Source organism: Ovis canadensis, chromosome 10, assembly GCF_042477335.2.
Source record: "Ovis canadensis isolate MfBH-ARS-UI-01 breed Bighorn chromosome 10, ARS-UI_OviCan_v2, whole genome shotgun sequence".
Taxonomy (NCBI): Eukaryota; Metazoa; Chordata; class Mammalia; order Artiodactyla; family Bovidae; genus Ovis; species Ovis canadensis.
In genome coordinates this window covers 19319437-19335902 of record NC_091254.1, presented here as the reverse complement: position 1 = coordinate 19335902, position 16466 = coordinate 19319437, and positions in this window count along the sequence as shown.

Below are 16466 nucleotides of genomic sequence, written 5' to 3'. Positions count from 1 at the left end.
ATTTCCCAAATGTAGAATTCCACAATGATGCTTAGATTGCCACCCTGTTGCAATTTAGTTACAATTTAGAGAAAAGAGAAAAAGAAAGAAGGGTGAAAATCCAGAATTGAGGTAAGTAATTATCAAAAGAAATTATTTTAAACTGGTAGAAACGGAATTATTTGAAATGGTTAGGTTACTGTTGCGCTTTCTCAGTACAAATAGGATTTGTGTGTGTGTGTGTGTGTGTGTGTGTGTATGCTAGGCCAGGTTGAGAAATACAGAGAAATAATTAAGCTATATATATATATTTAGTCTCTACTGTTTACAGATGACTCACAAATTGCCTCATGCAAATTCTATATGAGATATATGTTGCCAAAACTTTGCCATCTTATAGATTCCAAACAATATCAGAATAATATATGAAAATAGCAATACTGTCATCCATAAAGAACGATAGTAGTTATCTTGGAACCTATTCCACATCAGCTTCAAGTAATGTTATGATAGATGCTCTTATTTTTGAGGACATGGGAAAGGCCTTATCTGAATATTTCTAGGAGACAGTACCTCACCAGGTGGGTAGAAGCAATAACTACATCTGCCACTATAAAGATCTCAGTGTAACTGCTACTAAATTTGTGTAGTACATAATGCTTATGCTATTTCTTATATTATCATATTTAATCAGCACAGTGATGCCCATGAAAAGAGATTCAATACTCATGTCCATGGACAGTGATTCTAAAGCTCAGAACATTTAACTGACTTTGGTTCTAAGAGTCATGTAAACAGTACTGGCAATGTCACAGCATCACAATTAATGTTCATTCTCTATGAACTGATGAATAAACTTAAAAGAATCTCAAAAAATTGGTGAAATCCATGGATATTTATAACATTGGATAATTTTGGGAGGCAGGATCTAACCAGTCCATCCTAAAGGAAATTAGTCCTGAATATTCATTGGAAGGACTGATGCTGAAGCTGAAACTCCAGTACTTTGGACACCTGATGCAAAGAGATGACTCATCGGAAAAGATTCTGTTGCTAGGAAAGATTGAAGGTAGGAGGAAAAGGGGACAACAGAAGATGAGATGGTTGGGTGGCATCACCGACTCAATAGACATGAGTTTGAGTAAACTCTGGGAGTTGGTGATGGACAGGGAGGCCTGGAGTGCTGCAGTCCATGGGGTTGCAAGGAATCAGACAGGACTGAGAGACTGAGCTGAACTAGACATTAACTAAGCTATTCCAATTCTCAATATTACGCTAATTCATGTGTTTCTTACTGTAGCTATTATTATTATTTTTTTAGCAATTAGTTTGAACTTTTCCTTCAATTCTGTGTAAACTAATCCAGATCGTCTTAATAAAGTCCTGTTTGTAACAAAAGTGAAAGTGTTAGTGCCTCAGTCATGTCTGACTTTTTGCGACTCCGTGGACTGTAGCCCTCCAGGTTACTCTGTCCATGAAACTCTCCAGGCAAGAATACTGGAGTGGGTTGCCATGCCCTTCTCCAGGGAGACTGAACCCAGGTCTCCCAAATTGCAGGCATATTCTTTACCATTTGAACTTCTGTAATACTGTATAATTTGAGAAGGCAAATTGAATAAAATTTTCAGATTCTCAAAATTACTCTAATTCATGAGCTTCCTATTGTAGCTATTCTTTTTAACAATAGTTTGTTTGAACTTTTCCTTCAATTCTGTGTAAGCTAGTCTAGATACTCTCAATAAAATTCTCTTCAGGAAACTAGAATTAGTTTGTATTGCTACTGAAAGAGTCCTAAATTACACTTACTCATGTATGATTACCTACTAGTTGTTAATATCAGGAATTGAAACTGATGTTTTCCAAAATAACATTCATTAATCCACATTCAATTAAATGCTATTTTAGAACCTAGACAGTATACTAAAAAGCAGAGACAGCACTTTGCTGACAAAGGTCCATATTGTCAAAGCTATGGTTTTTCCAGTAGTCATGTATGGATGGGAAGGTTGGACCATAAAGAAGGCTGAGCACTGAAGAATTGATGCTTTCCAATTGTGGTGCTGGAGAAGACTCTTGGGAGTCCCATGGGCAGCAAGAAGATCAAACCAGTCAGTCCTAAGGCAAATCAACCCCAAATATTCATTGGAAGGACTGATGCTGATGTTGAACCTCCAGTACTTTGGCCCCTGATGTGAAGAACTGACTCGTTGGAAGAGACCCTGATGCTGGGAAAGATTGAAGGCAGGAGAAGGGGGCAACAGAGGATGAGATGGTTGGATGGCATCACTGACTCAATGGACATGAGTTTGAGCAAAATCTGGGAGATAGCGAAAGACAGGGAATCCTGGCATGCTGCAGTCCATGGGGCTGAAAAGAATCGGACATGACAGCGACTGAGCAATAACAGCCTTATGAATCTACTATTAGAAGTAATTTTTTCCCAAGCATTTTGAAACTCCAAATTCCAGTAGCCAGCCTACAAGCAACAGAAAAGCTTCACTGTCATTCATTATTTTTCACTCCTGCTCCAATAATAGGCCTTTATTTGTATGGAACCACATGTTTATTAAAATTCACAAGAAGCTCACAGCTAACATACTCTATAGTGAGAAGATAAACTCTGTTTCTCTAAGATCATGAAGAAGATAACGGTGCCTGTCCTTGACACTTTTATTCAGTATAAAACTAGATGGAAGTCCTAGCTAGAGCAGTTAGGCAAGAAAAAGAAATAAGAGGCATATAAATTGGAAAGGAAGAAGAAAAATTCACTCTATTCACAGATGATGTAAAATATATATTGAAAATCTCTAAAGAATCAAGCAAAACTGTTAGAATTAATAAATCTATTCAGTAAATTTGCAGGATTCAATATCTATATATAAATATCAGTTGTACTTCTGTACATGAACAATTACATATCAAAAACATAATTTAAGAAAATGATCCATGTAGAAAACTGCTTGCCATGGGCTTGAGGCTGGTGAAAATAGGGCAATATAGGTAGAGTTCAGTTCAGTTCACTTCACTTCAGTTCAGTCGCTCAGTTGTGTCTGACTCTTTTCAACCCCGTGAATCGCAGCATGCCAGGCCTCCCTGTCCATCACCATCTCCCGTAGTTCACTCAAACTCACGTCCATCGAGTCCGATGCCATCCAGGCATCTCATCCTGGGTCGTCCCCTTCTCCTCCTGCCCACAATCTCTCCCAGCATCAGAGTCTTTTCCAATGAGTCAGTTCTTCACATGACGTGTCCAAAGTACTGGAGCTTCAGCTTTAGCATTATTCCTTCCAAAGAAATCCCAGGGTTGATCTCCTTCAGAATGGATTGGTTGGATCTCCTTGCAGTTTAAGGGACTCTCAAGAGTCTTCTCCAACATCACAGTTCAAATGCATCAATTCTTCAGCGCTCCACTTTCTTCACAGTCCAACTCTCACATCCATTCATGACCACAGGAAAAACCATAGCCTTGACTAGACAGACCTTAGTCAGCAAAGTAATGTCTCTGCTTTTGAATATACTATCTAGGTTGGTCATAAATTTTTTTCCAAGGAGTAAGTGTCTTTTAATTTCATGGCTGCAATCACCATCTGCAGTGAGTTTGGAGCCCCCCAAAATAAAGTCTGACACTGTTTCTACTGTTTCCCCATCTATTTCCCATGAAGTGATGGGACTGGATGCCATGATCTTCATTTTCTGAATGTTGAGTTTTAAGCCAATTTTTTTCACTCTCCTCTTTCAGTTTCATCAAGAGGCTTTTTAGCTACTCTTCACTTTCTGCCATAAGGGTGGTGTCATCTGCATATCTGAGGTTATTGATATTTCTCCCGGCAATCTTGATTCCAGCTTGTGTTTCTTCCAGTCCAGCGTTTCTCATGATGTACTCTGCATATAAGTTAAATAGCAGGGTGACAATATACAGCCTCGACGTACTCCTTTTCCTATTTGGAACCAGTCTGTTGTTCCATGTCCAGTTCTAACTGTTGCTTCCTGACCTGCATACAGATTTCTCAAGAGGCAGGTTAGGTGGTCTGGTATTCCCATCTCTTTCAGAATTTTCCACAGTTGATTGTGATCCACACAGCCAAAGGTTTTGGCATAGTCAATAGAGCAGAAATAGATGTTTTTCTGGAACTCTCTTGCTTTTTCCATGATCCAGCGGATGTTGGCAATTTGATCTCTGGTTCCTCTGCCTTTTGTAAAACCAGCTTGAGCATCAGGGAGTTCACAGTTCACGTATTGCTGAAGCCTGGCCCGGAGAATTTTGAGCATTAGTTTACTAGCATGTGAGATGAGTGTAATTGTGTGGTAATTAAAGCATTCTTTGGCATTGCCTTTCTTTAGAATTGGAATGAAAACTGACCTTTTCCAGTCCTGTGGCCACTGCTGAGTTTTCCAAACTTGCTGGCATATTGGTAGAGTACAGAGTTTCAATTATAAGATAAATATATTCTGAGGATCTAATGAAAGTCATGGTGACAGTAGTTGATAACACTGTATTGTATAACTAAACTTTGCTAAGAGAATAGAACTTAAATGTTTTCACCAAATGAACAAAGAAATGGTAAATATGTGAGCATATGGATTATTAGCTTGATGGTAGAATTTGTTCATAATGTATATTGACACATCATTTTATATGTTTTATTCTTGTACAATTGCATCTGTCAATTGTACTTCAATAAAGTTGGATAAAAAAGCTTCACAAGAAGAGCAACTATACGGGCACAGTCCTTTATAAACTTTTAAGTGTCTGATGACATAGAAGTAAGCAAGAGCGACAGGGGAACACTTGCAATTAAACAAAGAAGAAAATATCTGCATAGGGCTATGAAAATAATTAAAACAGATGATATTATAGTATCTATTGGGATAACTACTTGAGATTAGTGGTCAGAGATTGTCTTTCAGAGAATATGATGGTGAACTTTTTAACAATGCAGGTTAACTTTAAATATGTTGGCCTGTAGCTCTTTACATTGTAAATAGCAAATAATAATAATAAATAAATAAATTAAAAATCAAGAAAAATATTTAAACGAAGACATGGATGCCTTGAAAGCAACAGCCATGTGAAAATCAGGAGAAAAACAATCCAGGCATACACAAAAACTATAAGGTCAAAAAAGTTTCACTATTGAATAAATAGCCAGTCGGTGGCATTTAAAAAAAATGGTTAGAGAAGAGTGCTTTGAATGAGGTTAGAAAGAAGATAGTGTTTAAGTCTATAGGACTTTTAAGGGGGAGAAAGAGTCAGGATTTACTTCAAATATACAGAGTGAAATCAGTGACAGACTTTGAGTAGAGAGTGATTATATCTGATATATATTTTAGAAGATGACTCTGATTACTACAGTTTTTGAGGGGAGGGATGAAGTGCTGAAATAGGAAAACAGCTGGAATGCCAGACAATACATGATGAAGAAAATGCATAGATTCATTCTAGGCTTTTGGATGTAACTGAAAACATTCACTGATGAAATTAATGTGGTGGGGATTCATGTCAATGTATGGCAAAACCATACAGTATTGTAAAGTAAAATAAAGTAAAAATAAAAGACAAAAAAAAATAAAAAAAGAATAATCAAAGATGTTCCCTAGATTTTTGACTTGAACAAAAGGGAAGGAGGGTGAATGCATGATGTTGTGGTTTGATGAGCTGAGGATAGCTACACAGCAGAGCTAGATGGGGAGGCAGCAACCAAGTGTTCTGCTCTATATTCATTAAGTTTGAGATGATACATAATATATACTTAATGCATATTTATTACATGAATGAGTGAATAACCTTTTTTGCAAAAGTTTTAACATCTAATAACATCAAGTTCAATTTTGTCATTGTTTGGGAAAATTAAGTCTATCATAAAATGTTAGAGAGGTGTTCATATATGAAAATCTATAAAGTTAAAAAGATCATATCAGGGATGGTCATATAATGGGAAAGGAAAGGAATTTATGAGCTCATCTAATCAAATCTTTATTCCTTTCTCCAGATGATGAAATAAGAATCGATGCAAATAAGTGATTCTCTGTGTAAGTAAAGTTGGTGACTAAAAGAGCCAGAATACATGAAGTTTCTGAGGTATCAAAACAGTGCTGTCTGTTTTTCTGCATATCATCATGTTTCTCCCAGATCTTTCCCCTACTGTACTGGAAGACAAAACCCGCTAAGAATAGAGTGGGCAAATTAATTATCACTACATGCTCATTATTCAGATAATGGAAACCTTGTGTGACAAGAACTGACAAGAGCAAAGTTTCAATTAAGCATTGAGGGTCCAGCAACCCTTGCAATCAACACTGACATTTATATACTTTTAAGAATAACTATGAAAATGCTTATCTTTAATTTGTCTGGATAACTAAGGCATTGATATGCCGTGGAAACAAAATAAACTCAAGCCCCTCATGCTTTGTTTTCTTTTTTTCCTGGACACACAGCATGTTTTAAAATTGCTTTTGGTTCTTAGTCAGGCTCTCAGTTTATTATTAAATTTATGTTCTCAATTTCTGAGTAAATTAGAAAATCCAAAATTCTATTTTATACCTCTAAATAGCCTAAGTGTTGACTGATACTAGAAATTTATCTTTAGTTATACTGACTATTAGGACCTTTTATATTCTGTATACACATTTTATAGCAGAACCTCCTCATATGCATACTCCAATCAAAAAAAGACTTTAAAATTATTATTGTTGATTGTTAAACCTCTAGTAGCAGCTTCTGTCTCTCTCTGTCACTCTCTTTTTATTCCCCTCTCTTTTCTTCCTTATTTTTTTAATGCTTGGACCCATTATACAATGTAATAAATACTTTTCTTTTTGACAACAATACCCTTGGGATATTTAATACTATGGAAATTATTGACAGCACTTTTTTCTGGTTCCTTAGGTAGCTGCAAATAATAATACTGAGTAATATTCAATTTATATAAAATTATTATCAAAACAACAACATTGGATTTTTATATTCATTGATTTCATGCTTTATAATAGGCTGGGCATATTACCTACAAATAACTTACACTTATCTCTACAATATCCAGCTGTCTTACAGTTACCTTAATAATATTTGGTAATAACAGCAAAAATATATATAGCATTAAAAGCAAAGTATGGCTTTAGGTCTATCTTAGTAAACTGTAATTTTATAAACAATGTGTAACTTTTTCCTAAATTAATAGATTTGTTGACATATAGGTCCTCCTTTAAAATTGTTGTGATCAGTACAGATATCCTTTCTTTCAGTTTTATGTGTATATAATCCACATCAGTAGCATGTATATCCATGTAAATCCAGAGAGTTCTTACCCCAGTTTTAACTCATAGTGTTTGATCAAAAAGACAAGGGGAACCCCACTCAAGTATAGTTTAGATGTCAGGACTGAATACAGCACACATGCACCAAGAGGAGGTAAAAAGCTTATTTCTCACACAAATTTGCAGGTGGCTTTCTGCAGAGAGCAAGGTGACTTCCAAACTGGCCTGAAAACAGCTTGAGAGAGACGAGAAGAAAAATGGAGACTAGCTTTGGGGTTTTATTGTGGTCAGGGACTGAGCCAGGAGTGAAGGTTCTCACACAAAGGTCAGGATTTGCTTGAGTTGAATTTCTTGCAGTCACTAAAGAAAAGAGCACCCAGGCATTCTTGTCTTATAGAGAAGGGCAGAAGAGAAGGGAGAGTAATGGGCATTGAAAGCTGTCAACATGCACTCAGTCATGGCCGACTGTTTGCAACCCCAGGCCTGTAGCTCATCAGGCTCCTCTGTCCACGGGATTCTCTAGGTAAGAATACTGAGTGGGTTGCCATTTCCTCCTCCAGGAGATCTTCCCAACCCAGGTTCAAACCCACATCTCCTGCATATCCTACATTTGCAGGCAAATAACTTTACCAATGAGTCACGTGGGAAGTCAGAAAGCTGTCAGCAGTCATGTCCAAATTGGAATCAGACTATTATGCCTAGTCATAATATTGTTACTTTAGGATAAGGCAAAGAACAATAGGTGCACCCACAATATTGCTTCTTGTAACTTAAAAAAAATCTGATAGGAATGATGAATAAAATAAAATGTTTTTATTTTCATTTTGGAAGACAAATCTTTGGACTCTTACATTTCTCTTTAGCCTGATGATGAGCAATCTGATTATGGGATTAACTCTGAGAGTACTAGAAAATAGCTGAGCTCTGAGGGAGGTAAAATTTGTCCAACTAATACAAAAAATTAGGCCACATTCAGTTCAGTCACTCAGTCGTGTCCGACTCTTTGCGAACCCATATATCGCAGAATGCCAGGCCTCCCTGTCCATCACTAACTCCCGGAGTTCACTCAGATTCATGTTCATCAGGTCAGTGATGCTATCCAGCCATCTCATCCTCTGTCGTCCCCTTCTCCTCCTACCACATTACTCCCCATTATTATAAAGAGGTTAGTTTGTTTCTATCTATATTTGGGGCCAAACTACATGTTGTTGATTCATCTTCTTCCTTTTGCATTTTTTTGGAGAGGGGGCAGAAGATGTTCATGTCAGCCTAATATGTTGAGGATTAATTGGTAATGGGGCATCCCACATGGTGATAGTGGTAAAGAACTGGCCTGCCAATACAAGAGACATTAAGAAAGGAGCGTTGGATCCCTGGGTCAGGAAGATCTCCTGGAGAAGGAAATGGCAACCCACTCCAGTATTCCTGCCTGGATAATCCCATGGATAGAGGAGCCTGGTGGGCTACAATCCATGGGGTCACAAGGAGTCTGACACAACTGAAGAGTCACTGTGCTCCTTTACTTTTGAGCTTAAAAATATACATATTTCTAAAAATAACTGTTAGCCTCCTGACATGCCACTAAATAATAGAGTGTAAAATAATTTTTGGATTTCCCTAATAGCCCAGTTGGTAAAGAATCCACCTGCAATGCAGGAGACCTCAGTTCAGTTCCTGGGTTGGGAAGATCCACGAGAGAATGGATAGACTACTCACTCCAGTATTTTGGGGCTTCCCTTGTGGCTCAGTTGGTATCAGCTTATCTACCAACACAACATACCTAAAATATAATAATAATAATAAATCAGTAATCCAATCAACAAACAATATATGCACACTAATTGATGAACTATATGCCAGAAGCCATGAAGAAAGCAGAAAGGTTTCACATTAAGCTACTTCCACTAAAAATGTATGTTCTCAAGAAAACAAAAATTAAAGATATATTGTTAGAGATAATTTACACTAAATGTAATAGTGAACTACACTACAAATTGTGTCAGAAGGAATGTATGATGACATGTGAATTTCATTTTGGTTGTAGTTACATGGAAAGATAAATGCTGACTGGTTAAAGACCAGAAAGAACTATGGAATGGTTTGTGGATAAGACTTGAACAGTAATTTGAAAGACGTATTTATCAGAGAGGAAGGAAAGAGGCCTTCCAGGGGAGGTGAAAAATTAACAAATGCAGAAAAGTAGAAAAACACAGGGTACACGTTGAAATGGCCTATCATATTTTGTGGTTTGCAAACAAGCCTAGTTCCAGCAATATAGTTAATAGCACACTCCTTAATTAAAAAAATGTGTTTAGATATGAACATTAATTATAATGTTCTATTCTATTCTAACAGGATATCAAGGAAACAAATTGTGTTCAGTTAAAAATTTAAGGAAATGATGAGGATTGGCAAAGAATTTGGGGAGAAGCTGTTCTACATGGTATATAGTTTCATCCTCATTTTATTCATGAAAAACTTGAGGCCTAGAGAATTAAGTGACTTCTCAAAAATTTGTGTGTAAGACAGGGGCAAGGCTGACATGTATAGAGTGATCAATCCGACTTCCGAGTCCATGATGTCATAGGGAAATATTAATAGATAGATGGATAGAGAGAGGTAGTGACCTGGAAGCTAAGATAGAGAAATTCACAATGTGAAACCTTTTGAGACTGAATGTGATGAAGTCTTTAGAGATGGTTGTTTTAATAGACTACCTTTAAGAGGAAAGGATCAATGATATGATGGCAGCAATATGACTATAACCCTGAATTAATGAACTAGTGAGTAATGAAATAAAAACTTCAGTCAGCAACTGCAAAACTCCCTTGAAAATATGCCTTAGAATGAAATAGAAAATCGGTTTAGAAAAAATAGATTGGAGAGTGAGGCTCTTGCTTATCACTGAAGGGAATGCTTCGATAATCTGGAAACATGGGGGAAATAGGAGATTGACAAAGTGAGGGAAAATAAAGGTATCTGAGGAAATTAGTCACAAGACAAAGTCCACATGACCTCAGGGATTGCAGAAGAAAACACAGGTGGAACAAATACAAGTGTGACACCTATGGAAAGTCACCATCTCAAGTGAATTTGTCGTTCCAAACTGAATGACAATGAAGCCCTGTTTAATTTTACTATGATCTCTCACTTTCTTAAAATTAGCAGAAAGGATATTTTTCTTTAAATTGAGAAAACTGCTGTCCAAGTCTGAGCAAGGTCAAAGTCATTAATATAGTTGGAGCTTTAGCTGAAAGGATCAAGAGAACTCAGCCCAATGCTGGTATCTGGGAAGTCTGGGCACCTGGAAAATAATTAATTGGTGACCCAGCACTAATTGGAGAGCAGCACAGCCAAGATCATTAATCAGCTGATTTTCTAAAATATGTCTGTTCTTTCCAATTAACATTACGAAATGTTAGTCTTAAGGTTGGTTTCCTGTTTTCCGCAAATTAATGGAAAAATATTTGGTACGATTTTTGAGACAAATAGATTTACCCATTTAGTCAGTTGTTTTAGTTGAATGTAAATAGCTACAACTTGCATTTAAAACAATTAGTTCAATTAGCTATTAAATGCCCATATGCACTTACAAATGTTTAGCTGCACGATCAGGTCAGACTCTTTGCAACCCCATGAACTGTGGCCCAACAGGCTCCTCTCTCCATGAGATTTCTTAGGTAAGAATACTGGAGTGGGTTGCCATTTCCTTCTCCAGGGGATCTTCCCTAACCAGGGACTGAACCAGCCTCTCCTGCATTTCAGGAGGATTCTTTACCTGCTGAGCCATCAGCAAAGTGCTCAGGCTATTAATTTATTTTAGAACAGATATTTGTGTTATGCAAACTTTATACTATAAAATCACTGATTTATTCTATTTTTCATACCAGTAATAATATTTGACTCAATTATTTTATTCAAAGATTGTCAGCTTACCATTCTGTGTAAGTTATGAGCCATGAGTAAAATTTTATTTGAAATTTCTATCTTTTTTATATTGTGCTAATTCTATAAATATATATATGTGAAATTATGTATAGAGGAAAACAACAGAATGGGAAAAACTAGAGATCTCTTAAAGATAATTAGAGATACCAAAAGAACATTTCATGCAAAAATGGGCTCAATAAAGGACAGAAATGGCATGGACCTAACAGAGGCAGAAGATATTAAGAAGAGGTGGCAAGAATACACAGAAGAACTGTACAAAAAAGATCTTCATGACCAAGATACTCATGATGGTGTGATCACTCACCTAGAGCCAGATATCCTGGAATGTGAAGTCAAGTAGGCCTTAGAAAGCATCACTATGAATAAAGCTAGTGGACGTGATATAATTCCAGTTGAGCTATTTCAAATCCAGAAAGATGATGCTGTGAAAGTATTGCACTCAATATGCAAGCAAATTTGGAAAACTCAGCAGTGGCCACAGGACTGGAAAAGGTCATTTTTCATTCCAATCCCAAAGAAAGGCAATGCCAAAGAATGCTCAGACTACCACACAATTGCACTCCCTCTCACATGCTAGTAAAGTAATGCTCAACATTCTTCAAGCCAGGTTTCAGCAATACGTGAACCGTGAACTCCCTGATGTTCAAGCTGGTTTTAGAAAAGGCAGAGGAACCAGAGATCAAATTGCCTACATCTCCTGGATCATTGAAAAAGCAAGAGAGTTCCAGAAAAACTATTCTGCTTCTATTTCTGCTTTATTGACTATGCCAAAGCCTTTGACTGTGTGGATCACAATCAACTGTGGAAAATTCTGAAAGAGATGAGAATACCAGACCACCTGACCTGCCTCTTGAGAAACCTATATGCAGGTCAGGAAGTAACAGTTAGAACAGGACATGGAATAACAGACTGGTTCCAAATAGGAAAAGAAGTATGTTGAGGCTGTATATTGTCCCCTGCTTTTTTAACTTCTGTGCAGAGTACATCATGAGAAACGCTGGGCTGGAAGAAGCACAAGCTGGAATCAAGATTGCTGGGAGCAATATCTATAACCTCAGATATGCAGATGACACCACCTTTATGGCAGAATGTGAAGAGGAACTAAAAAGCCTGTTGATGAAAGTAAAAGAGGAGAGTGAAAAAGTTGGCTTAAAGCTCAACATTCAGAAAACTAAGATCATGGCATCTGGTCCCATTACTTCATGGGGAATAGATGGGGAAACAGTGTCAGACTTTAGGTTTTCGGGTTCCAAACTCACTGCAGATGGTGATTGCAGCCATGAAATTAAGATGCTTACTCTTTGGAAGGAAAGTTATGACCAACCTAGATAGCATATTCAAAAGCAGAGACATTACTTTGCCAACAAAGGTCCATCTAGTCAAGGCTATGGTTTATCCAGTGGTCATGTATGATGTGAGCCCTGGCCTGTGAAGAAAGCTGAGCACCAAAGAATTGATGCGTTTGAACTGTGGTGTTGGAAAAGACTCTTGAGAGTCCCTTGGACTGCAAGGAGATCCAACCAGTCCATTCTGAAGGAGATCAATCGTTCATTGGAAGGACTGATGCTGAAGCTGAAACTCCAATACTTTGGCCACCTCATGTAAAGAGTTGACTCATTGGAAAAGAATCTGGTGCTGTGAGGGATTGGAGGCAGGAGGAGAAGGGGACGACAGAGGATGAGATGGCTGAATGGCATAACTGACTCGATGGACGTGATTTTGAGTGAACTCCAGGAGTTGGTGATGGACAGGGAGGCTGTGTGCTGCGATTCATGGGGTCACAAAGAGTCAGACATGACTGAGCGACTGAACTGAACTGAAATGAACTGAAATTATGTATATGAGTGTTAAACCCATATGTATGTGTTTACTGTTTGTGTGAATATTCACACATCTGCTCAAAATAGATTTGGCAAGTTGGTAATATCTCTGTATTCATTAAAAAGAGCATTTTCTTTTATGTTAATAGTTTCATGACCTTCAGTTTGTTATTTAAAATTTTGACACCTATTTTATATCTGCAGACTATTATCTGAAGTTCCAAATTATCATCAATCAAGAAAATAAAAACTGAGTCTTTATCCAGGTATATAATCATTTAATAATGGTCTTTGTTTCGTGAGGTAAAATAGATTAGAAGAAATGTCAGGAAGTCAAGAAGATCTTGGTTTAACTCAAGTGAAATTTATAGAATACTTACTGTATGCCAGGCTCTGATTAAAGCAACAAAATGCTTTCTGTGATCAAAGAACTCTTTGTCTAGCAAGGGAGACAGGCATGTAAACTACTGTACTATAATGAACTGTGATAAATATCCTATATTATCCTAATCAAACCAGTTAAATGCTATACAATTAAGAAGGATGGATGGAGAGATTGAATCTTTGGAGCAAAGCCAGTGAGTTTGGCAAAGTGTTCAAAGAATAGCTGACATTTAAACTGGCCCTTGAAAAATCATTAGAACTCTGCCAGGCTGTGGGTTGGAAATGTGGAAAATAAAGAAAATTCATTTGCAAAGCATGTGACATGGTCATTTCAGGGATCAGCGAAGTAGCTCAGATATTTCTTACAGTCTTGACTCTGATTATGTGCCCATGGGTATGTTGCCAACTCTGGATATACTACTCCAATGTAGTGTGGAAGTAAGAAATAGAATTTAAGTTCATCAAGAAAAGAGCATATGTTTCATCTGTGCATATTTTTAACTGTATACATTTTCCTGTGGGAAAGTATGACACATTCACAACTGGAAGGAAGGAAAGAAAAGTGAATTTTTAATAGACACTGGAAAACCAAGAGCCAAACAATACACATGAGCAATGACTTCCAACTCCAGACTCAGCACTCCATCCTTGGACCACTCAGGTCTCATAACTGGAGGTTTCCCTGTGCTAGAGTAAATGAGAGAATGAGATACTTTATTAAGCACATATCTATGCATACCCTGTCAAATTGCCCATGAAGGTCTAGGGACTGTGGGTTACCTTAAAAATATGAAACACACATTTAAAATGTGAATATTGATTAAAATATTCTGGAAACTTCACACTTTATGTAGTTAATGTAGCTTAAAATAGCAAGATGGAGAAACAGTATTTATAGAGGATTTACTTTGCTACAGAATATACAAGACATGTTTTACACACTTTTCATGTGTAATAACAGATAACTCTCTCGAAAGGGTACAGTTATTTTCTTTCTTTCTGTGAATTAAAGATGTAAAGTCAGTTGTACAAAGCTGCACCAAAAATGCTACATTTGTCTGGAACTCTCATGTTTTTTCTATGATCCAAAGGATGTCGGCAATTTGATCTCTCGTTCTCTGCCTTTTCTAAATCCAGCTTGAACATCTGGAAGTTCTCAGTTCACATACTGTTGAAGCCTTGCTTGTACAATAGTGTGGTAGTTTGAACATTCTTTGGCATTGCTTTTCTTTGGGATTGGAATGAAAACTGACCTTTTCTAGTCCTGTGGCCACTGCTGAGTTTTGCAAATTTGCTAGCATATTGAGTGCAGCACTTTCACAGCATCATCTTTTAGGATTTGAAAGAGTTCAGCTCAACTTCCATTACTTCCACTAGCTTTGTTCATAGCAATGCTTCCTAAGACTTCACTTTACAGGATTTCTGGCTCTAGGTGAGTGATCATGTCATCTTGGTTATCTGAATCATTAAAATCTTTTTTGTACAGTTCTGTGTATTCTTGCCACCTCTTCTTAATATCTTCTTTTTCTGTTAGTTCCATACCATTTCTGTCCTTTATTGAGCCCATCTTTGCATGAATTGTTCCCTTGGTATCTCTAATTTTCTTGAAAAGATCTCTCATTTTTCCCATTCTATTGTTTTCCTCTATTTCTTTGCATTGATCACAGAGGAAGGCTTTCTTATCTCTCCTTACTAGTCTTTGGAACTATGCATTCAGGTGGATATATCTTTCCTTTTCTCCTTTGCCTTTCTCTTCTCTTCTTTGCTCAGTTATTTGTAAGACCTCCTCAGACAACCATTTTTTCTTTTTGCATTTCTTTTTCTTGGGGATGATCTTGATCACTGCCCCCTGTATAATGTCACGAACCTCCACCCATAGTTCTTCAGGCACTCTGTCTATCAGATCTAATCCCTTGAATCTATTTGCCACTTCCACTGTATAATTGTAAGAGATTTAATTAGATCATACCTGAATAGCCTTGTTTTCCCACTTTCTTACATTTAAGTCTGAAGTTGGCAATAAGGAGTTCATGATATGAGCCACAGTCAGCTCCCGGTCTTGTTTTTGCTGACTGTATAGAGATTCTCCATCTTTGGTTGCAAAGAATATAATCAATATGATTTCTGTATTGATCATCAGGTGATGTCCATGTGTAGAGTAATCTCTCATGTTTTTGGAAGAGAGTATTTGCTATGACCAGTGTGTTCTCTTGGCAAAACTCTGGCAAAAAAAAAAAAAAAGACAAAAATACAAATAGGGAAAAAAAAATAATGATAGCAGCCAGGGACTATCAAGTGTTTGTATTGTGCAAAAGTGATAAAGAATCTGGTTCCCAATGCAGGAGGTATAAGAGACCCATGTTCCATCCCTGGGTTGGGAAGATCCCGTTGAGGAGGGCATGGCAACCCACTCGAGTAAGTTTGCCTGGAGAATCTGATGGACTGAGAAACCCATTAGACTACAATCCACAGAGTCGCAGAGTTTGACACGATTGAAGCAACTTAGCACAGCACAGCACAGCACAGTGTGTTTCTAAACATATTATATATGTTAACCAATTTTATCCTTACAACAACCCAATGGACTGAGAATTTTCCTTGTCTTCATATTACACAAAAAAAGTGGAAGTAATTTACCCATGTTGACTCAGAGGGTCTATGGCTTGAAACACAGGCAGTTTTCTCCCCTCTCTGTACTACATTCTGGTGACAAATTCAGAAGAAAAAGAGAGAAACAACGTGGTTTAGTGCCTCATCTTGTACCCGATACTTGGCTAGATGTGTTCTCTAGAAATCTCATTTCATTGTCAGAAAAGTGTGGTACTGAAAATAGTGAGCTGGGTAAGAGGAGGATCGAAAGTCAACAGGAAATGCGCAGTTTCGCTAAATGCTCACATACGCTATTATTACTATCCTATTTTATGTGCTAAAGACAACATCCTGAAATGCACAGAAGTATCTTTCACAGAGTGACATAGCTCATATATGCTATACTAGAACTGGAAAAAAATTCATGCCATTTACACATAAATTTTAATGCTGTGGATATAGAGGTTTAGAGACTATGAAGGTGTA